At 30.5% G+C, this 25,388-nt stretch overlaps 3 long non-coding RNA genes across 4 annotated transcripts; 2 read left to right on the plus strand and 1 right to left on the minus strand.

The window, feature by feature from the left end:
* Positions 1–735: 735 nt before the first annotated feature.
* On the minus strand, positions 736–2,009 carry LOC102655490. Of its 2 annotated transcripts, none has more exons than XR_003304808.1 (3): positions 1,916–2,009; positions 1,419–1,827; positions 736–1,177 (listed from the first exon to the last, which is right to left on the minus strand). It is a non-coding gene; the product is annotated as an uncharacterized LOC102655490 (long non-coding RNA). The 2 variants fall into 2 exon arrangements; XR_003304809.1 differs by having other exon boundaries at positions 1,933–2,003.
* A 1,124-nt stretch (positions 2,010–3,133) lies between these two features.
* On the plus strand, positions 3,134–6,760 carry LOC100578285. Its single transcript, XR_120122.4, has 2 exons — positions 3,134–3,906; positions 5,458–6,760. It is a non-coding gene; the product is annotated as an uncharacterized LOC100578285 (long non-coding RNA).
* Positions 6,761–7,924: 1,164 nt separating this feature from the next.
* On the plus strand, positions 7,925–25,388 carry LOC113219388. The gene is made up of 3 exons (XR_003306471.1): positions 7,925–8,353; positions 24,452–25,172; positions 25,271–25,388. It is a non-coding gene; the product is annotated as an uncharacterized LOC113219388 (long non-coding RNA).

The raw sequence follows: 25,388 nt of genomic DNA on the forward strand, positions 1-25,388 counted from the left end.
TAAATAAAAATTGTGTTTAAAAATGTGTTGTATGTTTAAATTAGAGATCAAATTAAAGATTTTGTCAGTAACCTAAATCACTAAGCCTAATCTCTTTAATCTCTTTTTAGAGATTTATTAGTTGTTATAAAGAAAAGTAGAATTAATAACTTAATAACTTAATCAACATAATTTTAAAATTAATCTTTTTGATGTGAAATCTATTGCTATATCTAAAACAGTTCAATATTGTAACTAGGTCTCTTCACAACACGTTGAATGTAGACAGTAGAATTGATTTGAATTTCTTTTTACTCAACTCAACTTCTCTTTTATTTAAAGACTTCAGTCTACTAATCAAGAGTTAGATCCTTTAGAAAATTCATGCTATTCAATACAAAGACTAAAAGAATTGTATTAAAATAGAAGAAAGAGAATATTGAGTTTTTTTTGCAAATGTAAAAAAGAAATAGAATTTGATAATTTTCAATTCAATGATTTCAATAATTACGTTTCATTTTCTTTTCTTTTAACTTTCATATTAAAAATCATTGTATTTATAGAAATAGAATATTTAAATTTTGCATGAAATTCGTTCTAACGTATTTTGAATTAAAATTTTATTGCACAGTATCTTTTTAAACCGTTAATATGAAATAAATGAAATAAAATTATTCATTTAAATTTTCAAAAATGATGTTTAATTAAAATATCATATTCCTTTCTAAGAAACAAAAAATTAAATCTATAAAAAAGATAAGTGAACGACATTATCAAAATTAAAATGTCATTAAATAATTACTAAAATTTACTTTCAACAATTTCTTTGGATTCACTCGTAGAAAGGGTAGGTTCGATAAATGGTGATAGAAACGAGAATCCTCCAACGAAGCGGAAACGAAGTTGCCGGTAATTGTACGAAAGGTAGCGGGCGATTCTCACGCAACAATTATCGTGTATTTCTCTCGTGTGCATCGAGTTTTCACCAAGCGGATCACGGTCAATTCGCTTCCATATTTCTTTCGCACGCCCGTAGCGGAAGATCGTGCCATTCTATTTTATTACGCCTGTTAATTGCCTTCTCGAGCGATACTGCAAACATCGAATAAGCGAAACAAGGTAATTAAGAAACTTTCCGCTAAATTTCCTTGTCGTGCCACCAAGAATATTGAAAGTCGTTGAGAATGGATGTTACCGCCTGAATAAATAAAACGTATCAATAAATAAAGAAGTAAAGTAACGTTTCAAATGTATTGGATAGAGTAAATCGAGAGAATAAAATGTTAAATTTCTCAAATGTATTATTATATATATATTTAAATCTAGATTTTTTTAAATATAAATTACGATGTTGATACGATTAGATTAAATTTGACAAATATAGAATTAATTATTTAAATTAGATTCAAGTTATAATTAAGAAATTACAATAACTTAACCTCAAATCGAAGAAACTTATTTCTTTTTTATCTCAATAATATATCTTTCTCTATGATTCTTCTTCCACTAAACTTCATTCGAATTCACTTTTCCTATAAAAAGCTTCTTTTTCTTGCACTTTCGTCAATGTAACGATATCTGAACAACATATCATCCTCGAACGATTCGAGGCCCCTTGAACATCTTCGACGACGAGGCGCCATCGAGAGCCATTCTGCGCGCGAGTTCAATTTACGAATTGCTTTCCTTTTTCAGTCACTTCGTGTCGTCCACTTCGCGGTTCAACATGCGGAAACGAAATTCGTATTGATTAATCTCTTCGAAACGGTCCGTAAAAAGCTGTTCGTATCGTAGTCGTTTCATCAAGATAACGATCAATTCCGTATCTACGATCTCCAACTAAATGTTCTATAAAAATAAATTTTATATCGTGATTTAATTTAATTAATTTGATTTTGCGAGAAAAAGAATGTACAATAATTTTTATAACGCTCACTTGATTAGATACTTAACAATAAAAGAATGTTATAATTGATATTTAATGTTTTAACACAGTGACGGAATATGTGCGTCATAGAAATTTTATACTCTATTCTATAGCGTTATACGGTTGCGTCATAAACTTTAAAAAAGAAAAATATTAGAATATTATAAATACTTTCAAATTGTATAAGATGATGAAGATTTTAACGATTTAGAATAAAATAAATAAAATAAATAATAGTTGAAAATAAAAATCTTATCGAAATTTAGAATTTTGTAACATGGCATTAAACATAGTCAAGCTTGTAAGGTTATGTTTAAAACTAGTAAGTTTTTTAGTAAGTTTTTTTAGTAAGTTTTTTAGTAAGTTTTTTTAGTAAGTTTTTTTAGTAAGTTTTTTAGTAAGTTAATTATAGACGAGAATATATATTTAATTATATTTTAAATTCTTAGGTATAGATAAATATACATATTAAAATCAGAGAAATTATTCGAGAAATTATTTTAAAAAAAGAATATTGTACTTGGCTATTTTTCAATCTTAAAAGCTGAAATTTTTTTTTTTAAATAAGTTTCTCACTTATATTTCTCTTTTAACGCGTCGAACGCGTAAGAATTGCGTGGTGGAACGAGTTTTTATAACTTTCATACGCAAGATGGCTTCCTTATGGATTCTGTTTACGGAGTTCGAACCGTTTAAAAGTTTACCGTTCACGAGACGACATTCTTGCTTGCGTTACGTCGATGCGTCGTATAGCAGCGTGGGAAGCTCGCTGTGATTGAGGGATCATTGGGGAGGTTATCTGGATGTTCTCAGAAGAGTTCTCTTCTCTTCCAACTTGTTTTACGGGATTTAAAAGATGAGAGGTGACTTTTTTCCTGTTTCCCAGATTTTCCTGCTCATCATGATTTTGAATAATATGGAATATCATTGGATTTATCGTTTCATATATTGAGACATGTAAAATTTAATAATTAATATTTTAAAATATATGTTAGAAAAATGCTTTTGATAAATTGAATGTATATATTAGAATATAAAGATACATTTGAGAGTAAAATTCTGTTATTTTTGAGAATATTTTTTGTAAGTGAAAATTACGTTGAGAATAATTTTTATTCTCAATGTTGCGAAAAATAATTCTTAAAAGTAATTTTTCAGTAGATTTATTCTCAGATATATTTATACTCTTAAAAAATTTAAAAAATAAAAATTTAATATATCCCGAAATTTAGTATTTTATGTATCTATGTATCTATATTTCATTATTAGATAAATCAAAAGATTTTGTTCTATATATTACGTACACAATAACCTTTTCGGTACGATTGTCGACTTTAGTCGATAAACACCGAATATACACGACCGATTTTCAGTACGCAGTATACTGTGGCAAGCGTCGTGTCGCGTCGTGTCGCGTCGTATCGTATCGAAAAGGTTATGGTTAATTAACCAATTTGAAATCGCGACAAATAATTTTTAATTATTCAATACAATAAAATATTAATTGCAAAAAAAGTACACTTTATTAGAAGAAACAAATTTTTCATTAAAAGCATAAAGGTATATTACGGTTCTTTCAATTTTTTATGCTTCAAAGTTTTCGTTTGAAAGTAATATTGTATTACTTACATTTTCAATTCCATTACGGTTACAAAAACTTCGAATTCTTTTCATCATTTTTCCGCGATATGGACAAGGATGTTCATATTGTCGCCAATTTCTAAAATAAATATATATGTATCGCGATCCAGAGGAATGGTCGAAGAACGTCGAAACGAAATTACGATTTCACGTGTGACGATGAAACTATTTTATTTCTTCTCTGCGAGGCTACGTAGCCAGTGAATTTGCTGATATTCGACGATCGTAAAGTTTTTACACGAAACAGCGTAAATTTAGCGGAGAGAAAGAATATATTTGAGAATATTATATGAATTGATATATCGAAAAAAGTTAAATATTGTGCATATAATTGATTTCAATACGACAACAAAATAGAGGTATAGTAAAATTCGATATAAATCGAGTGGAAATATTTTTCATAATAATTTATTATTCGTTCTGAATTTTTTACCATTTTCGTCTTTCTTCTTTTTTTCATTTTTTAATATTAGAAAATAATTTTGTTTCTTAATAATTTTTATTACGAACTTCGATATTGTGTCTCACAAATAATAGTACATGAAAATATAATCGAAAATATAGAATAAAATTTTTTTTACTTGAGATTTTAGAGTTAGCTATTTTTTTTATTTTAGATACAATATATCTTAGATGATATTACATATCTGTATCCAAATCGTCTATCGATAATCGATACAAATTAAATGAAAAAATTTTATTCTATTATTTTTTCATTTTGTATCAACATCTTTAACACACTCTGTATACAAAACAATTTTAGAAAATTTTTCGCGAATTCTCGTATTTTTACAAATATTCCTCTACGAATTTTATTTAATATGTATGATTGTCAGGATTTTTTAAAATTCGAGAGCGACTTGCAATAGATTTTACTCTCAAATGGACATGTAAAAATTTTTTGGAACGCGTGGAACCGTTAAAAAAAAAAAAAAGTAACAAAATATTAAATTTTCAACAACGAACAAGAAATTATTCTCTATTTTATTAAGCAAATTAATAAAAATATGGCTTATTGTAATTCCATTTCGCGATTTGTTCAAATTGTTAAAATATTTCGTTAGACAAGGGAGAGGAGATTAACGCAGGATACGCAAATCAAGAAAAGAATCACGCGCCAAGACTCTTTCCAATTTACGCGGATTCGTTCGGCGGCTTTAATGCAATCATACTTTCGAACGTGCAAGTTTAACTTCTTGCGAAGTTAATTTTCTCCGGTTGCACGTCGTTGATTCCGGGAAGAATCGAATAAATGTACAAGATGAATGCGGAAAGAGGGGACTTAGACGGACAAGTGTGGAATTTTTATTCGTTTCTGTATTTATTTTATCGATTTTCTTCATTGATTAAAAGCTACTTGTATTTTTTTTTTTTTAACAGAGCCAACATAAAATAGCGATTTATTTAAATTCCTTGCGAATTCACGTTATTAAATGAATTGTTTATAAAAGTTAGAATAAAATGGTTTTTAGAGTATTTTCATAATAGTTATTTTTATTTTCGATTATTAATACGATATTTTTTTATAGTAATAATCATCGAGCCTTCTTTATCTTTATGATATATATATATATATATATATATATATATATATATAGTCGATAAAAAAAATATTAAAAATTCATTAATATTTTAATATTGTTGCTACAGATTTCTAATATTTTCTATTTTTTTAATTTTCTTCGGATCTCCTGATTTATTTTTATATACATCAAAATAAAATGTCAATAATTAAAAATCAGTTAGAATTAGGATAATCAAATTTTATTATTTAAAATTTAATAGCACAAGTGAATTGATACTCGATTCAAAATTATATGTATAAAAAAAAATTATACAGCAATCTACTTGAAACTCATTTTAAAGGTATGAAATTTTTACAATTCTGAATTCTTTTTTTTTTTTTTCAGAGATTTTTCTACAGTTTCGTGTAGCAAATGAAAAAATAAAAATACTTTTTTTCCCCCCATCTAAAGACACTGAACAATTTTTTCACGACTGAATACACAATAGACTCGAAGATTAAACTCGCTGCACGATTTTATTTTATTCCATCGAATTCTTAAATTTTTAAACATTGGACGACAAAAATTCAAAAAAATTAAAATTATTAAAATAGAATTCCGATATTATATTTATCGAATGGTATCAAATTTCTGAGATGCGATATCTCGAATCTGATATCGACAAGATTTTTCTCTAAATTTACAGGGATTACGGAATATATATAGGGGGAAAAATTCGTGACACTTGCAGATGTCATCCGCGTGGTCCAGTCACGGGGGAGATGATAAGTGGGCGCGAGGAGGGAAGAATGAAAAATTTCATTTTAAAGTGCGCCAGGACCAAGCCGTTCCTGTAAATTAAACTTTAATCAAAAATTCCCTTGAGCGTTCGCCCCAACGTGTTACGATCCTGCGGTGAATCGTGCTTTCTCTCGACCAGCCGCGAATCGTCACAGAAAAAACTATCCTCCCGCAACTTACGAAACAACGTTATTAAATGAAATTTTGTTTACTTTTCTTGCAATAAGAATGGCCCGCAATTAATTTGTCCCCACGGTCTTCGAAACATTTTAGAAAGAATTTTATGCGATCTATTTAATTTTTATCCCGTGTAAAGTATTTTTCTCAAAAATATTTCGAGATACTTTTAAATTTCGAATAATTCGAAAATCTTGATGGAATATTTTTTCAACCGTTGATAATCGAAGAAGAGATGTAATTCGATCTTTAATTTTCAAATTTCCAAAAATTTATGAAAATACGAATAAGTTCATCGAGATTTTTTTTAAAACATTTTTATAACGATAAATTAAAATCAATATCGAAGAATTTTATTAAATATTTTTCAATATTGAAATAATTGTAGAGAAAAAGGAAAGATTTGACGTTTCACAAGGAAATTACTGGAAAATATATTTAATTGCGTAGGATCCAAGTTATCCTTTGGTTCTCTAACAAAGGTCTGCAAAATATTCATTATATATTCGCTCTCATTTTAATTAATTGCAGAAAAATTGCATCGTAAATTAAATTTTATCGTGTAATTTATCTTTCTAACGGATAATTGAAAAATATTGAATTAATCGGGAGGAATATTCAACTAGAAAATCGATTTAATTTTAGAAAAATATAAACCTGTTGATCGCATCTGTATCTGTTCCTGTTGAGGAGGAATAAATAAAAATACGATTAATATACAAATGTTAAATTATCTCGAATCAGCGTTGTTTTTTTTAATACGTTCTCTTAATTTTAAAAGTTATTATTCGATTTCATTCCCACGATATAAAGACATTTACAATTATCAGAAACCACGTACAATAATAAAAAAAGAAAGAAAGAAAGAACGTTTTTAACGTTTATTACTTTGACCTGAATAAATGCGAATGTTCCTCGATTATACTCGAATCTAAAGCTAAATCGTTTTCATTTAGCGTTGAAATTTATCAACGGAAATATTAATCCAGCCATCGTTTCAAAATATTTATTTCCATGTTATTATTTATTCGATACTTTGGCCATGTTAAATGCAATCATAATAATCGTTTTAGTTAATATTTGCGTATAATACATTACGCCACTTGCTTACGAGAAGCGTATAAATATTTATGTTGCTCTATTCGTAATAATTAATATCAATATTTTCTTTTAGAAAATATATTAAAAAAATATAAAATTAGAAAAAAGAGGAAAATGATAGTGTAATTTCATTTTCGAGTATTTGTAAAAAAAAGGAACGAATCGATATGTAAAAATAAACTGAAATAATCGAAATTCTTTTCTTCGAATTTCAAGGTATTTGTATTCCCTTTTCGAATTTTCCCCTTTGCTTTTTCTATCCGTTCTGTATTTTATTAATAATAGTATCGTAGTCCTATTCTGACAAATTTTTATCGAGCATAAATAGAATCAGTGTTGCCAATAACGCGTGTCAAATTGGTCCTTTACCAGTCAAAATCGAATCAGTATTAGTGTCGAATGCAGCTATCGATCTCTGTCTCGTCAATTTCTAAGCGAATTTCGGTATCGATGATTAGTCGCATTAAATGTCGTCGATAATTTTAAAAAATCTTGTATCGATAAAGCGTAAAAGCGAAATAATGAGAAACAATTAATTAATTTAATTTTTTGGTAGTGCGAATCGAAGTAACGTACGAGGTAGCGATCGATTGTTGCGTTTTACGTATTAGAATCGTTGATTATTTTAAGGATTAGTTAAATTATTATTTTTTATAATAATATAATTGAATTTTTATTCTAACATAAGTTATTTCATAATTATAATTAATATATAATAAAGTTTGGATCATCGAAACGATTATTTATATCATAGAATATTTTTTTTGATTGGTTTCTTATTGCGTTTCAAATATTAAAAATGTACGTTGAGGTTCGGGATAGATCGGGAGAATTCGGGCGGCATCGGACGTAATCACAATTCTTTCGTATTATTCGGGATTTCTAGACTCAATTCGGCTCAAAGGTAAAGCGGATCGTCTGATTTCGGCTTGGTTCGATGAAAGTCGGATGCAATCGGTTCTATGGCCCGAGATTCGACTATTGAAGGTACATAATACGTTTCATTTCATTTTATAAGACGTAGTTAAAGTTTTCTCGAGTCCGAAAAATATTCAAGCATCGTTAAATGAAGGTTAAGAGGTATTTTCGCTTTCAACAATCCAATTTTACAAACAAGAGAAACAAATTATTTTAATAACTCGTTTGAAGATCTCTACAACTCAATTCAACTCGAAGAATTTCAAATAAAGTCTTTGAAGTACTGAAGTTCTCTTCGTAAGAGGTTAGTTTTTGTGTTCTTATTATATCGATATCATTACTATTATTATTATTATAAATTGCTTTTACATATATTATATTTGATTTCATATTATTATCTCTATTATGCTATTTTACGAGAAATGAATTATACATTATTAGTGATGTGAAAATTTTATTCTCTAAAAATAAACGCCAACGTCTGAAATGCTTGGTTAAATAATATGTTCATATTAAGGTTAGAGTTGAATTTCAAGCATATTTTGGCTGTAAACTCGAATATCGAATTATGTTGACAACGAATATGATAAAATATATGTAGATTAAATTAGGTTAATGTATACGTTTAGGTTATTGTATAGGTTTAGGTTATTTAGCTTAGAAAAGAAGATAGTTGTTCAATTTCGTGAAGAAATATTTGTGGATAATATTTCATTTAACAAGTTTAATAGAGTTTAAATTGAGAACAATACGATTGTAAATACTCTGTGTGGATTACATATATATGCTTCGATATCGAATATTACTTAATGCACTCTGGGAGGTTTAAGTAATAGTACTAATTGAAAACCTTTCTATTATTTATATTGATGCTCTGTAGTGACTCTGATCGATATGTTCTGTAAAAGTAGAACACCTGTTGAATTTTCGTAACAATAAATGTATTTTCCTTTAAGAAATATAATCAAAAAATAGAAATAGGCTCGTTAATCAATCGGTTAAAATTGAACATCACTTATATATATGTATATAAATTCTTTATAATTTACTCTTTAATTTTTGATAAAAATTTCGAAATTTCTAGAATTTTACAATTAAAATAATTACTAAACAATACATATTTATTATATTTAAATCGAAATAAAATATTTTTGCACATTATATACTAATTTTATAGAATATTCCAAATATTTAAAATAAATATTCAATAAAAATAAAATTTGATTCCTTGTTTAGTTATTAAAAATGTGTTAGTTATTAATAATTGTGCTGCAACATCTTTTCTATTAATTTTTTTTAATTTTCAATCGCCTATTTCTATTTTTAATAGTAAAACAAATATTTTTCCATTAGAAAGATTCGTATATGAGCAAACGAACATCAGTTTCGATAATTCATATTGTTCGTAATGTAAATTTTTCAAAAGATTATACTTATTTCGAATGTAGTAATAGAATATCAATTTATACTTCCATAAGATAATAAATTATCGCAAATTGTAATTAGCATCTCGAGCGTTTCATCATCAGTTAGTATTCATAAATTGAGAGATATTCATTCCGGTCTTGATAAATTTTAATTATACATAGAATTGCATGTTTTTAATAATTCATCACCTTATTTTGTTTATCATAATAAAATAGTGTAATAATTGTATAATAACCGTTTCAATTATTCAATTCGTGAATAATCATTACATTTAGATTAAACACTATTATCATTTATCGATTTTGATCATTTCTATAGGAACGTAATATTACGTGTATATTACGTGCACGCGTATATTTCTTAATTTAATTTTTTTTACTTTTTCCATAATTAACTTTGTAAAATCTGCGTATAAATACATTTATCGATTCTGATCAATCGGTATACACGGATATACGTAAATATAAAGCTCTCGTTTCAAACTAATTTTTTTTCTGCGATCAGAATTCGAGGCATCATCTTCGTAACTAATCGCGACGCTCGTTTCAAACTTTCTCTCTCGCGATAGGTAATCCGGCCAGCGGAAAAGAATCGAAATTTCGCGGTGTACGAGCGAAAAGGGCAGCGTGGCGAGCTCCAGAGACCCTTCGTTCCCCCGGAATAGAAGCGTTACGTTAGGTTAATGCAGACGTATGAATTACTGTCACGTAGCGGTAAGGTTTTCTGAACGGGATGCGTAATTTGTACCGGTGGTGGTTGCAACGTCGTGAGATGAATAAATCATCCGGCACTTATCGTGGCTAAACTTTTCGAACGTAGCTTGCGGTTCTCGTGTGTGCACCTCGTGTGTCGGTTTCTTCTTTTTTGTTTCTTACCGAGCAAGGGAGTGGGGGGGATCCAAAACCGTCGAAAACGATTTATACCTGTCGGAGGAAGGAACCATTGCGGATCCTGTTGTTCTGAATTATTGTTTGTTTGACATTCTGATCTTCTTTTCGAGCCGAAAAGAGAACTTTTTCCCTTACCTTTTTTTTTATATTTTCACCGCTCGATTCGAGGAGGAGGATGAGGAAAAAAGAAAAATCCGAGGAATGAATATTTATCAGCCTTTGGCCGGGATTAGCCGTGGGTAATTCGTACGTGTCTCTGCTCTTTTGTTGGATTACATAAATTTGGGAAAAGTACTACTCTACCTGCAGAGATTTCTACGATGCTTCTTTTCTTCTTTTTTTTTTTTATACTCGAGATTATTGTGCCTGATACTTCGGGATAATTCTTTTCATTTATGCAACTTTTCTTTTTCTTTCTTTTTTACCTCGAATATATAACTTTACACGAGAATTAGGATCGTTTATTATAATCCTTTGCTCCTTTTGCAAAAGTTATGCATCCGATTTTAAAATTATAAATTCCATCCTGGTTTTCCAAATTTTTCAATCAAATTATTCCAAGTATGGAATCAAATCGATACGTAGTCGCAACTCCAGTTCCAAAACTTGTCGAGAAGTTTTTCATAAAAATCTTTCTTCCTGAAAATTCCCTTTCAAACTCTCTCCGTCGAATTCTTCTCCCGATTTCCAAGCATTAGTTGATCAATTCCACGATTAATAACGGTAAAAGCTGTTTCCACCAGGATAGGAAACCGCGTAAAGAGGATCCCGACGATTCTCGTTCCCATTTCGCGAAAAGAAGCAAGTTTTTGCCCGCTGTAAAACAAGTTCCAGTTCTTTCCGCCCCGTTTTAAGAGGGAGGAAGTCCTTCCTTCCCCTCCCTTCCTTTCCAATTTGTACAACCCCGTCCGGATGGATTGTTTTGTGTAATTAAATCGGCCGCGGTCTGCTGATTTTTCCATCAGAAACAGTAATTCCGCGTTTGATGCGGATGACGGGCGAAACTTAAGGGTAATCGAATCATGAGGAACAATTTGCAGCCGGAAGTTTTGCATTTCTCAATTTCGAGCAGTGTTAATGTAATAATTGTGAAACGCGCGGATATTGTATTATTCATGAAATTTATAATTTTTGAAATTAAAAAAAGTTAGAATATATTGGAATATTTTCGAATTGATGTATTATTTTTATCGAGAATATTTTTTTTTTTTTTTCTTCCGTTCATAAATTTGGAACGATAAATTTCGTTTGATAATTTTTATTTTAGAGACGGAATCATTCAATTTATAATTATCGACTGGCGAGGATCGATATTACTTGGTAATAAATTATAGAGTGAGAAATAATAGCTGGGTGGCAGTTTTTGTGATGTAAATTTATACAAGTTTTTTTTTTTTTTAATACTTGGATAGTGACAGGGTAAATAAGTTTCCGTTTATAAGCTTCATTCCCATAATTTTCTTCTTAAAAGAAGAGAAGTTTCGCGCGATAAAATTTTCCTGGAACTTTAAACGCTCGTTTCTCCATGTGAATCATGTTTGAGAATAATGGCTCAATTGGATGGATATATAATTCGAATCGTTGATGTGCATTTTATTTTAATAAAATATTTTTTGCTTGTTTTATTGATATTAGAAAAATACGTTTTTTATTTATATTAATTTTTGAAAATCTAAAATATTTGGTTTAGATTTGAATAAATGAATTTTTAAATTGAAATATGTGCAGAAAAAAATTAAACAAGCAATGTCTTAGATAACTAAATCTAATGGCCGTTTGAACAATTAAAGCAACAAGAAAGCACGCAAGAAGGCCAATTCCTCGTAGAATGTGGTCCTCCTTCAATCCCTTTTCATTCGATTCCTGTTAACCATCTTTAAGTTCAAAGCGTCCGATTCGATTCAAACCTAGAAACCACTTTCCTAACTTAAAGCTTGTTGACGTGAATGTTGTATAGTATCATGAATCAGATCTGACATTTACGTAATATCTTCAACTCAATTTCACATTCCTATCGCTGAGGATATTCAGATATCAATGTGTTAATTAGCTTCTTTGGGAATTAAATAACAGTATAAATTTGTAAAATGTACGAGTGACTTAAAATCTATAATATTCGTAATTCGTAAATTTTTTGTCAGATCTCGATATAATTTATAATTAATTATAGAGAAAAGCACTTCTATGCTTTTAATAATGCTTTTAGTAATTATATTTTTTCTGATTAAAAGTCAGGAGATGTGTTAACTTGTTAACTTCTTAAATTAGATTGTATTCCAATTGTATAATAATTATATTTATTCTTTTACGTAACGTTATAATATATGCATGCATGAAAAAGACTACACGAGCTGCAAGATTCGTTTCTATGCCTTGTAATATAATGAATTAGAAAAGATGTATTCATTTTTTTTCATTCATCATTCGTATAATTCTATTCATATACTTCTACTCTATAATAAGAGTAAAACATTGAACGTGAAAAAAATTCCTAATTATTAGTATATACATAAATAAAAGTTCTTAGTTCTTTCAAATTTTATATTCCCAACGACAATCTTTCCATTCTTATCTTCCTCTATTTAAAAATCCCGAAGAATCACGAAGAGTCGCGAACAATCACGAAGGTTCACGAAGAATCGCGAAGAATAACGAAGGATTACGAAGTATCGCGAAGTATCGCGAAGAATCGCGAAGTGTCGCGAAGGATCGTGAAGAATTGCGAAGGATCGCGAAGAATTGTAAAGAATCGTAATTTCTCCATCTTTGTTCCGAATTATTGCTAGTTTACGAGCGTTCTGGCGGCTTGGCCAAGTCTCTGTCGAGTGTTACTCTTCGCTCACTCGAACTTGGTTCGATGAGAAAGTGAAACGGGAGTGTGGGAAACGTCGACAGCACGTGGCGTGCGATACCCCATGACACGCGTAAATCACGCCACCAGGGGAGTTTCGCAACTTGGACTGTCTTGCGAAGCTCGAAATCACCGATATAGGGTGAACCCTGAAGGGGCGAGAGCCCGATGGGGGTTGAGTCAAGTTGTACACCCGTGCACGAGCATCGATACGTGGCAACGGGATGTGATAGGCGAAGGAAGGAAGGAAAGAGAAGAAAAGAGAAAGAAAGAAAAAAGAAGAGTCGTGTGGAACACACGTGTGACCCATTCGTTTCGAAATGTTACCCCTCTGGAGGGAGGGACAGGAGGCCCCGCCACCACTTCTAGGGGGCTAAAGGGAGGAAAAAAGAAATGTTGGAGGGTAGTCACGCTTTAGGGGCATTTTTCAGGACCCGGTTGTCGGCCACCGTGTCCCCGCTATACTCGTCTCTTCGTCACTTTTCTTCTCTCTTCATCTCGTGGCGTCGTATGATGGATCTCGTACGTTAAGTATTGATTCTCTTCTTTTATATTTCTTCTTTTGTTCTTTATACGTGTTTTTGTTTCAATTGAAATTTAATAAATTTTGTATAGTTTCAATCATAAGGCTTATTATAATTTTGTGATTTAATTAGATATGTTAGTTATCGATTGTAGTATGTAACAGCATAGGATGTTAATATATTCATGAGATAATATCGTAATTTAGTTATAAACAGTTTAACTTTGCGTTAGACGAAGTGAGATGATTGTATGACAGAGATAGACTTATCCCTTCACTTAACGCAAACATAAATCGCTTATAACTTAATAAATAATCGAGATTTATACGTTTATTTTATAGTTAATCCTTCAAAAATATCCCACGAATATATTAATATCCTATACGTAATAAATATTTTATTAATTAAAATTTACCTAAGACGGAAGAAGAAAGATTAAACATTTTCGAATATTTTTTCATTCTCTTTAAAAAAAAAAAGAAAAAAAAGAGAAAGAAAAAATAAAAGTACTACACGATCAAATAGTCTCGTCGATATCGCGTTCCGGGATTTTCCGCTCTTTGTTTCGAGCTGGAACATTTGTCAACCGAATCGTGCAACCGAGTCCAGCCGAACTCGCCCGACACAATTGCGTGGATCTTGTACACGAAGCAGATTCGACATTTTTACACTTTACTACGTCGATCGTCGAGAGATTTCGCGACCATGTACCATCTATTTATCACATATCTCGATACTCCCCGATAATTTATTGGATATCAATAGCAGCCTACATTCCGCCATTCGATGATCTGTGGCCCAGAGACGGTGGTGGCCACCTTTAATCATATCCACTGTGCAAAAAGCATCTATTTACCGTGGCCGTGGCTTATCGTAAGCCACGAGTCGATGGGTGTGAGCCGTGGGATGGCGTAGGCCAATATCATTCTCTAGGGAAATATTTCGTAGTTGGTGGAATGGTGTACGGTTAAACGTGTTTACATGCACACCGAGTATCTTCTCTTTCCTTCTCCTTCCTCTTCTTCTATTTTCTCTTTCCTTCTCTCCTGTTCTCGTTTCTTTCGTTCTCTCCCTCTCCGGATAGTCCTTTAAAGGGTTCTTTTTACGGCCACGTAATTTTTCTCCGACAAAATTTCCCCTGATGGGGTGAGGGTATAGCTATACAGGGTGTCTCGATTAAGCTGTGATATTTTAAATAGCTTTCGATAGTTTGATGATACCGCTGTTTTTTTTTTTTTTAAGTTTTTAATAAGAAACTTTAGGAATTAGAGCGTCTTCCATTAATATTAATTTCACTTTATTAGATTTTTTATTAGATATTCATTCGTTATTAAAAAGTACACGATGCCATTTAAAAATAACTTTAACTTTTCATGAATTTATAATATAGAAATTTATAACAGATTGGAAGAAAGTCTTTTTTGCTATTATCGATAATTTCTTAGTTTTAAGAGATTTATATAAATAATTCAATTGAATGTAAATATTTTTTTTTCCCCGAAAAATTATTGCAAAGTAGACAGTGAAATATCTATGCGGATGAAGTAGAAGGAAACCAGTCCTTTTTGAAGTGGAGGCCGAGATATTTATCGAATCAAACTTTTCCTCCAGGATTTTTACGATTCCCGCTCGCGGGGAAATTGATTCCCCGCGTGTGTTTACGACGTCGTCGATGCGGACGAAAGAATTTCTTATTTCCGTTCGGATGAGATATGTTTCTTCTCTCTTTCCGTGCATTTAAATCGACCGATATCGTTTCTCAAACGTCGAAATTGACGCGTGGAGATGCAGATAGGAAATTATCGCTCGATTAACAAAACTGATTGAACGAATTCGTGAATTTTGGAATTCGTTAATTATCTCCTTTCGTAAATTTGTTTCTATCCGTTTTATCCATATTTCGCGTATATATTTTTGATGAAATGAACGCGGCAAGAATTTTTGAACGAATAATTTTTCATCCGTGTTTACCGTGCTTTTAAGGATACAGAAAATTTAAATCTTTATTTTTATCTTTATTTCAAAATTCCCCCGAAAAGTTTGTTAATTCTGAAACAGTTTTATTTAAATTTACTTGATCGAGGACTTTGTTTTCAGCATCTCTTCTCAACTTTTCCCCCTTAATCACGATTTAATTAGCTAATTGGTCAATTTTGAAAATAAAGTTTAATAATAGGTAAGAAGTGATTAATTACTTTTAAGATAACGTGACCGGGGAAAAGGAATTCTCTTTGTCGGCGAGATCGTTCCGTTCTTCCTTCCGGATGCTTTTTATCTTCAATAGTAAAAAAGGTTTAATTAATTGTACCGTTCTTATTAGCTCTTTCTATTTGAACATATTAAACGACATTAAATTAATACAACATGTGCCAACGGATTACAGTTTTTATTTCACGATACAACTTTTATTGTTAAAATATAAATTTTGAAAAAAAATTTTCGCCAGATATTGAAGGAATATTTAATCAGATTAATTTATTACGAAGTATCCTATTCTAAAGATTAAATATAAATAATATCGTAAATAATTTTTCATTGAAAGAATTTTTAAAAAATTAGTTTCCTTCAAAATATATTTTTTAAATTTTAAAATATTGGAAAATATTTAAGAAATAGATATTAACTGATAGATTGATCAATTAAAAAAAAAAAAAAATACCTGCCTTTTCTCAAAATGTACATCTGATAAATTTTAAAAAAAAATTTTCGCCAGATATCGAAGGAATATTTAATCAGATTAATTTATCGCGAAGTATCCTGTTCTAAAGATTAAATATAAATAATATTGTAAATAATTTTTCATTGAAAGAATTTTTAAAAAATTAGTTTCCTTCAAAATATATTTTTTAAATTTTAAAATATTGGAAAATATTTAAGAAATAGATATTAACTGATAGATTGATCAATTAAAAAAAAAAAAAAATACCTGCCTTTTCTCAAAATGTACATCTGATAAATTTTAAAAAAAAATTTTCGCCAGATATTGAAGGAATATTTAATCAGATTAATTTATCGCGAAGTATCCTGTTCTAAAGATTAAATATAAATAATATTGTAAATAATTTTTCATTGAAAGAATTTTTAAAAAATTAGTTTCCTTCAAAATATATTTTTTAAATTTTAAAATATTGGAAAATATTTAAGAAATAGATATTAACTGATAGATTGATCAATTAAAAAAAAAAAAAAAAATACCTGCCTTTTCTCAAAATGTACATTTGATAAATTTTAAAAAAAAATTTTCGCCAGATATTGAAGGAATATTTAATCAGATTAATTTATTACGAAGTATCCTGTTCTAAAGATTAAATATAAATAATATTGTAAATAATTTTTGAAGAAAGAATTTTTAAAAAATTAGTTTCCTTCAAAATATATTTTTTAAATTTTAAAATATTGGAAAATATTTAAGAAATAAATATCAACTGATAGATTGATCAATCGTGGAATTAAAAAAAAAATATCTGCCTTTTCTCAAAATGTACATCTGATAAATTTTAAAAAAAAATTTTCGCCAGATATTGAAGGAATATTTAATCAGATTAATTTATCGCGAAGCATCCTGTTCTAAAGATTAAATATAAATAATATTGTAAATAATTTTTCATTGAAAGAATTTTTAAAAAATTAGTTTTTAAAACATTCATCGAAATGAATGAAATAAATATTTCAATAAATTTTGCATTCAAAATATATTTTTAAAATTTTAAAATATTGGAAAATATTTAAGAAATGGATATCAACTGATAGATTGATCAATTTAAAAAAAAAAAAAAAATATCTTTCTCAAAATGTACATCTGATAAAAGTTGTTTACATTTCAGAAGAAAATATGAAAATTCATGGGTGGAAGGTTTAGATTTGGTTAAGATTCTTCCTGGATATGGTAAAATTTTTATCCTCTAATCTTTAAAGCTTTTGTATGGTTATTTTCGACACACGAGATCTCGCGTTATCATGCACCAGGATTTTTTTACGTTTTCCATTTATTCATCAACGAGCATTGCTTTTTTATTGCTTTCACATACACTGCATCCATTTTTCTTCCTTTTTTTTTTCCTTTTTATACAAATTTCTCTATCCCCTATCCAATAAATTATTACTTAATTACTAATTTTTAATCCGTATTTTTTTTTATTTATCTTTAATTTTTCTCTAAGGATAAAGCTAGAGAATTTTAATACCACGACGGTGTAATAAATTTTTCAAAAACGAAATTTTCGTACAATTTTCGAAAAAAATAAAATTGATTTGAAATATTCAAATCCAAGAAATATTAACATTATCACCTCAAGTTCTACTTCCCTGTTCTCCACATCTTTTTTATCGAGTCCAAAAATCTCTGATTCAAATGTTCGATACTTCCACCTGTTAATAGAAATATTTAACGTGACGAATCTTCCTTCGAATCAATCAAGACTCCTTGTATAATTGATTCGTTTCCCCCTTTTTTTTTTTTTTATCACCCAGTGTAATAATATCGATCGACGATGGAAAATGTTCCCTAGCGCGGTATAAATGAAATTTTCATACGTCGTATCCGGATTCATGGACGAGATGAAATAACCCCTTCCTCGGGTCAAAATTCGTCGAGTGGATTTTTAATTAAAATACTCGATCATTCGAAACGTGTCGCGCGTTAAAAACCCCCCTTTCTATTTTTCACCCGCTCGAATTTATGTTTGTTCTATTTATTCTCTTCGCAATTCGTTTCGTTAATTTTTCCTCTTCGTCTTTCTTAGGTACGATTTTTGAAAAAAAAAAGAAAAAAAACAAACGAGATAAACGCAATTAAAATTATCATCACCCCTCCGTTCAATTCTCACTTTTGTATCCGTGGAGTATATATATATTTTTTTTTTTTCGATCGAGAAAAATTTGGAGGAAATTCTGTAATTGGAACTTTCGCCATGCGAATAAACGTACGACGTTTATTAACGAATACGTGACGAGCATGCTGGAAAAACGTATTTATATTGTGTGTGTGCGCTTAATTAATTAATTAGACCGACAGAATTATCTAAAAGCGATTATCAATGCGTCTTTAGAAATTTGGCTTGAATTCAAAAATATTTACTTTCCAAATTTCCCCCAGTCAGGTGTAAAGATATAAAATAAAATTTTGAAACGAAGAATTTTATTTTAATAATAATAATAAATTCATTGGAAATATATATATATATATATATATATATATATATATATATATATATATGTATAAATATAAATATAAATATATAAAAATATAAATATATATATATATAAAAATATATATATATATATATAATAAAATTTCGTATGTCGAATAGAATCGTACGGAGAATACGCGGAGCGATAAATGTCGTTGTTCAGATACCAATGTTTTGTAGTTGGTTCGTAGAAATTCGAGGGTACGCGAACCGACGACACGCGATTTCACACCGATTCGAGCAGACTTACGCGATTACGATTACGGCCACCGATAAGCGCCCCCCTCCCTTCCGCTCCCTTTCTCCAGCTGTTGCAATCGATTGTACATCGGTTGTTTACGCCAGTATTGGCTACATTGGCTACGTTGGTACGCTGATAGCAAGATCGTTCTTGGTTTAAGTAAACGAGACGGGGTCGCCTAGGGCGAGAAAATTTAGGGGGTTACCCTAATTTCGGATAGCTCTTCTGGGAACGATGTTTCTATTTTTTTCGTGGATACACGATCTCTTAAACTCTATTTCGAGAGATCAAACTTTTTGTGCAAGTTTTAGGTGGATTGTCATTATAGGACTATTAGATTTGAATTATTCCACGAGGATTATTTAAGAATATTTAGGGATATTTATTATTTGCTTATATATTCCGTTGAAATATTCATTTGATCTTTCGATTTTGTTGGAACAGTGGTTCTATTTTTGAAGGTAGTGCAGATATAAGGGGTTATATAAGGTTATGTTATATTGCTGAACTTCATTCATTTTGGTGCTTTTATAAAGTCAGTTTCACGGTATATTAATTAATTCACCTGTTGACAATGATTGACTGAATCCACTTAAACTGCCAGTGATTGACTTATATTACTTGTGTGACTAATAGTCGACTTATATTACTTGTCTAACTAATTGCTGATCTGTCACTGTTTTTTTTTGATTATGATTATTCTATTTATTGCACTATGATTGACTTATATTTCCCTGGGATTAATTTATATTCCGGTTTGATCAATCATTGATCTGTATTACTTTTCTTGCTATGATTATATTGTTTATCTCCATTTGGATTGCCAAAGATTGAGCTGTATTACTTGTATAACTGATGATTGACTTATGTTATTTGTCTATATTACTTATCCATAATATTCATTTTATTTATTAACAATCACTGATTTTCATTATGATTTTCTTATGATTATTTTATTACATATCTCAATATGATTGACTTATACTACTGAGTTATCATTCATTTATATTATCTATCTGATTATAACATCTATTCTATTTGTTTCATTGTGGTTGATTTATACTACTGATATAACCAGTCACTAATTTATACTATATTTGTCTTATTCTATTTATCTAATCTTACTTTATTCCATTTATTCAATAAAATACAGATGGCAATATATTCAACAAAATACATAATCTCCATTTGGCAGTACAGTTATTGGATGCTTCGAATAATAAATTATCAAACTTATCGCAGTAACTTTATTGTTAATTCAATTATTTAAAATTTTACCCATCTCTAATAAGTTGTCATATGGATAAATAGAATAAGATTGAATAAGTAACGAGTGAAACGAGTGGAACGATCCATTTATAATCGGACAAATAAAACGAAACGTTCATTATTCTCCGACAAATATTCTCATTCTCACAAATAATTTCAAACTTAAACGATCCTGCACAAATTTCTCTACAAGAGTCTCTCAAAGTGTATCATTCTGTTCAACAAAGCAATGATTTCGCTCAGAGCATCGAGCAACGTCTAGATCCTTCCAGCAAAGTTTCTCGCGCAAGCTGCAATAACGTGTGATTATCGTGTCACGCTCGACTTGGCCGAGCAAAAATACGCTATTCAGCAACTTTTTTGTCCTCGTATAGATACAGAGCGTAGGCTCCCTCTGCCACTTCTCTCTCCCCTCTTTCCTACGTTTAGAGAAACGGTTGAGGCGCACGTGTGCTGTTATTGTCTGTAACGTGCTCGCCGATTGGGAGACTATCTGAAGAAAGTTTTGATGGGTAGCAGTTGAACACAGGATCATGGTATTTTTCGTATGGTAACTTTTCGATCTTTTTAATTCTGGAAATAAAATCGTGGAAATAATCGAGAAGATTGATTCGTGAAATTTAATAAAATTTAAAAGGTGTGATTATTTCAACGTTCAAAATATCATTTTTCTAAAATTCTCATAGTTTTATCTTTCTGGAATAGCGATCTCGAATTGGATCATATTTTCAACGATATTTTATCATTTTATTTTTAAAATGTTCAGAGTTCCATTTTCTTGGAATATTATACTATTTTTTTGAAAATATCTACAACTTGAGAAGTATTTGAAAAATAAACGATTTCTGATTGAAAAAATTAATTTTATTTTAAATGAAGAATAATCAATGTAATTATTATCATTTAAGATATTACAATTCTTAGAATAATTTATAATATAATATCAATAAAAAATAGAAACTATGTATTTCTTAAATCACTTGTACGAATAATGAAAAATTTGAGATAACGTAATACAAAAAAAAATATTAAATCAACAAGTTCTTCTCAATTGCACTAAATGCTAAATAAATAAATTAAATAATATCGAATATGTTATAAATAATAATGAATTAAATAAATAAACAGAAAACGACGATCTCTAAATTATAAGAAATTTATCTTTGGAAAAAAGAAATTTAAAAATCCAATCGATCACGAATTTCATTTAATTCGATCAACTTTCGTATCCGTATCGTTGTATAAAGTATTGTAACAAAACGAGAAAAAGTGTAACGTACAATTTAATCAGAGGCTAGCATGACACGAATACGTACATAAATTAAATAAATTAATCGAATGTTCGGTCTGGATTGGCAATTAAGGGTTAATTAAGCTGCCGAGTTCATAGATTTTATGATACGTCTCCATTGTGTTATTTAACGAGATGTATAATTTCGGAGAAAATATACGGGAACAATTTGTAATAACTGTGATCTGAATTTATGGCGACGATGAAGATTTTTATTTCCGAAGATGTCTCTTTTTTCTTTTTTTTTATCACGAAATATTAATTAAACGTATCAATTATAACAAGTATAAGGGTATCTATGAATATTAGAACATTGAAGTTTCCTCATTAAGTTTATATTTAAAAACCATTTATTAAGGTATAATGAATTTGCAGAGAGAAGCCTATAGCTTTGTAATTACGATAGAAATTGTATATCGTAAACTGGTATATGGTCGATAATAATAAAGGACCTTGTAATATTTTTTTTCATTTTAAAAAAAATAAGAAACCATTCGAATTATTATTATTAGAATTTTATGAATAATACAATTGAATTAAATCTTTAAATTATTTTTCGCACGTCGTATAAACAAACTATATTACGATTAGAGACTCTTCATAAATTTAAAGTCAAAAAGATACTAAAAATACTAAGAAAAATAAGAAAAAATCAATAAGTTTCACTCGATTTTAAAATAAAGGGTAAACTGAAATTTTACACACGTGTATGAACTCATCGCCACACTTCACATTATATCTTGTATCGATTCAACTAAGAGAAACATTTTACCGTAGCAAGATGTCTTCACCCAACGTCGTCCATAAAGTAGATAAAAACGCGAAGGCAGCGATCCGTTGGTAAAAGCCTCGCTCCTCGATGATGGCAAACACACTCGATGGTAAAAAGAAGAGTGGGGGAAAGAGAGAGATAGACTTCGTACTTCTGTGAAACACGTATATGGGAAACAAGTGGGATCGAGCGAGACGGAAGAAAGACGGAGATCTTTGGAAAGAAACAATTCGTTTTAAACGTCGATCGGATGAAATTTACGGTTAATGTAATAATCCCCCTTAAGTGAGAGTTTGATATAGTCTCGTAGTTTAAAAAAAAAAGAATTGTACAAGGTGTTCTCTTTTTAAACAGAGAACAATTGGCATATAAGAAGAAATGCTTTGATAAACGTTGTTTTCGCGTCTTAATTAACAATAATCTAAAATAGAATTATATAAGAATGAACAAAATGAATTTAATTTTTCAATTGCGATGGCTATTTCAGGATATTCTATCGTATAATTTCGATTTCATTGATTTCGCGTAGTAAAAAAGAATTTTTCCACGTTTTTTTTTTGATCTCGTTTTATTCTACTCTTGTTCATTGTATTCATCGGAAAAATCTCAATATCTGTCATCGAAGAGAAATTCTTTTCGATTTTCATCATGCGATATATTAATCGATTTTCCATAAAATACGTATTTATTTATTTCTTCGTTGAATTACGAACAATCTTTGTCGAAACATTTTTTTTTTTCTTTTTTTGAACCCCCACCATTGTTTTACTGTTCAAAGATTTAAACACGCTGCACAAAAATTTCTTCCGTGCCCGACTTATCCTCAGTCGAGCAGAATAATCTTCTTAGTCCGATATCGTTTCGCATTTTTACCTCCGTCGCGCGAGTGGGCGTGTAAGGTTGGAAAAAGATGGAGGGGGAAGAGAGAGAGAGAAAGAGAGAGAGAGAGAAAAGAAAGAGAAAGAAAGGAACAATGGCGGGGAAGGAAAAACGCAGTGGCCTTCTAAACAAAGGAAAAAAATAGAGGGGAATAGGGAGAACGGGAGAAAGGAATGTAAGTAAAAATAGAATAGGAAGAAAGGAAGGAAAAGCTGGCCGCTGGGACCAGAACGCGTTCCCATTGTGTATACGCGCGCGGATGCATATTATCGTTGGCCCCAATAGCCTTCGCGCGGTGTTCGATCTGAAACGAAAATACGTAAGAGAAAACGAGAGATTGATACTTTACGAGTATTTATTGCCATATCGATCGGGGATGGATTTTTGATTGGTTCGTTAGAATTTTTTTAATATCGCGTCTCGAGTTTGATTGATCGTCTTGATTTTGACACCATTTTTAATATTTCGCGGATGGCACTTATTGCTTCGAGTAGATCTCGGTTTTTTTAAGAGAGGAATGATGTTTGTTTTTAACGCGATCTTATTTGCGGATTTTTTTTGATTTTTTTAAGGAGAATTTGACCCTTGTTTTTTGACCCCCGTATTCGTTAATCCTAGTAGATTTTGATTTTTTGGGGCAAAAATTGCATCGAAGTGATAGAGAGGATCCATCATATTTCTTTCAGATTAGAATCTGACATAATAGATTGGCCATTTTGACTAAAAATTTATATACAGATAATGGAGGTTGATAGCGATGCATTGACAAAGATTGATACGGTAAATCGGTATCCAATAGTTAATAATTTTCCAAGAAATTGTCGCGACGATAAGATAAAATTTGGTTAATTATTCTTAGGATAAAAATTATCTTAACTATTAAAAAAAAATTTCTAAATTTCTTTGAGATCTCAAAAAATGTGTTCATCAAAATTCAAATTCCAATTTTATTCTTATCGCCTATATCTAATTAATATCAAATTTAGAATAAACACAATTCCAAAAAAAAAAAAAAAAAAAAAAAGCAAAATCATATTTCATTTCTGACCTACAATTTACATTTTTCAGGCGAAGCATGGAAGAGACGCGGTTCTCCTGTTCACTTCCATATAAAACCCTCCTATATACGCGTACACGGAACAGTGACCAGCTTGGCAGTGCTTGGACCGATCGATTTTTCAGTATTTCCGCGTGTATCGATACCCTCTCTCGTCCGCGGTTCCCTTTTTTTTTTCCCCCCTCCCTCTTTCATTCCCTTTCCTCCGCCAAGTCATACCACTCTCCAACCTTTGCTAAATGGATTATCATCGTTGGGGATTTTGAGCGTCGGTCTTTGACGTAACGAGAACGACGAGTGCGAGAAACGGTGGCGCGAGTTCGAAGGCAAGGCGCGCATGTCGATGCTCAAGGCAGCCAATGGACTGGTTGAAATATTAAACGGGAGCAAAGACCCTGTTCTCGTGCACCACGTAGCCATGGTTCAATTTCTACGCCGGCGGCGGCGGCCTAGGTGTGGGGGAGAGGGGTTGAATGAAAATAGACGACGACACAGGGTGAAACGAGGTGGGTGGCGGTTGGGATAGAGACGATGGGAGAGTCGAGAGTTAGGATTTCGACGACACTACCAGCGACATCTACATTTCGCGACTGGCTGCAGGGACGCAAAAAGAAGAGGGACGCCTCCCCCACCATTCGGCCGCGCATGCGCAATTTGTGAAATCTCGGCCTGCATTCGAAGTATAATATGAGGAAATTTGCCGCTTACTCTGTATATAATGGTTCCAAATCGGTAGTATATTCTTGAATTTTGATAAAGATATTCTGGATATTTTTTTTTTTTTTAAATATGTATTGTATTTAATATTTTTTTATTTTATTCTTTTTTAGTTTGGAAAATTAGCGTAATGCATTGGTTACGTGACAAATATTTCTGCTTCTGGAGTGTAGGTTGGTATAATATGTTCGTTAAAATTTTTAGATTGATTGAATTGAATTTTTTAATTGA

The sequence above is a fragment of the Apis mellifera genome, linkage group LG1, assembly GCF_003254395.2.
Source record: "Apis mellifera strain DH4 linkage group LG1, Amel_HAv3.1, whole genome shotgun sequence".
In the NCBI taxonomy this organism is placed as follows: domain Eukaryota; kingdom Metazoa; phylum Arthropoda; class Insecta; order Hymenoptera; family Apidae; genus Apis; species Apis mellifera.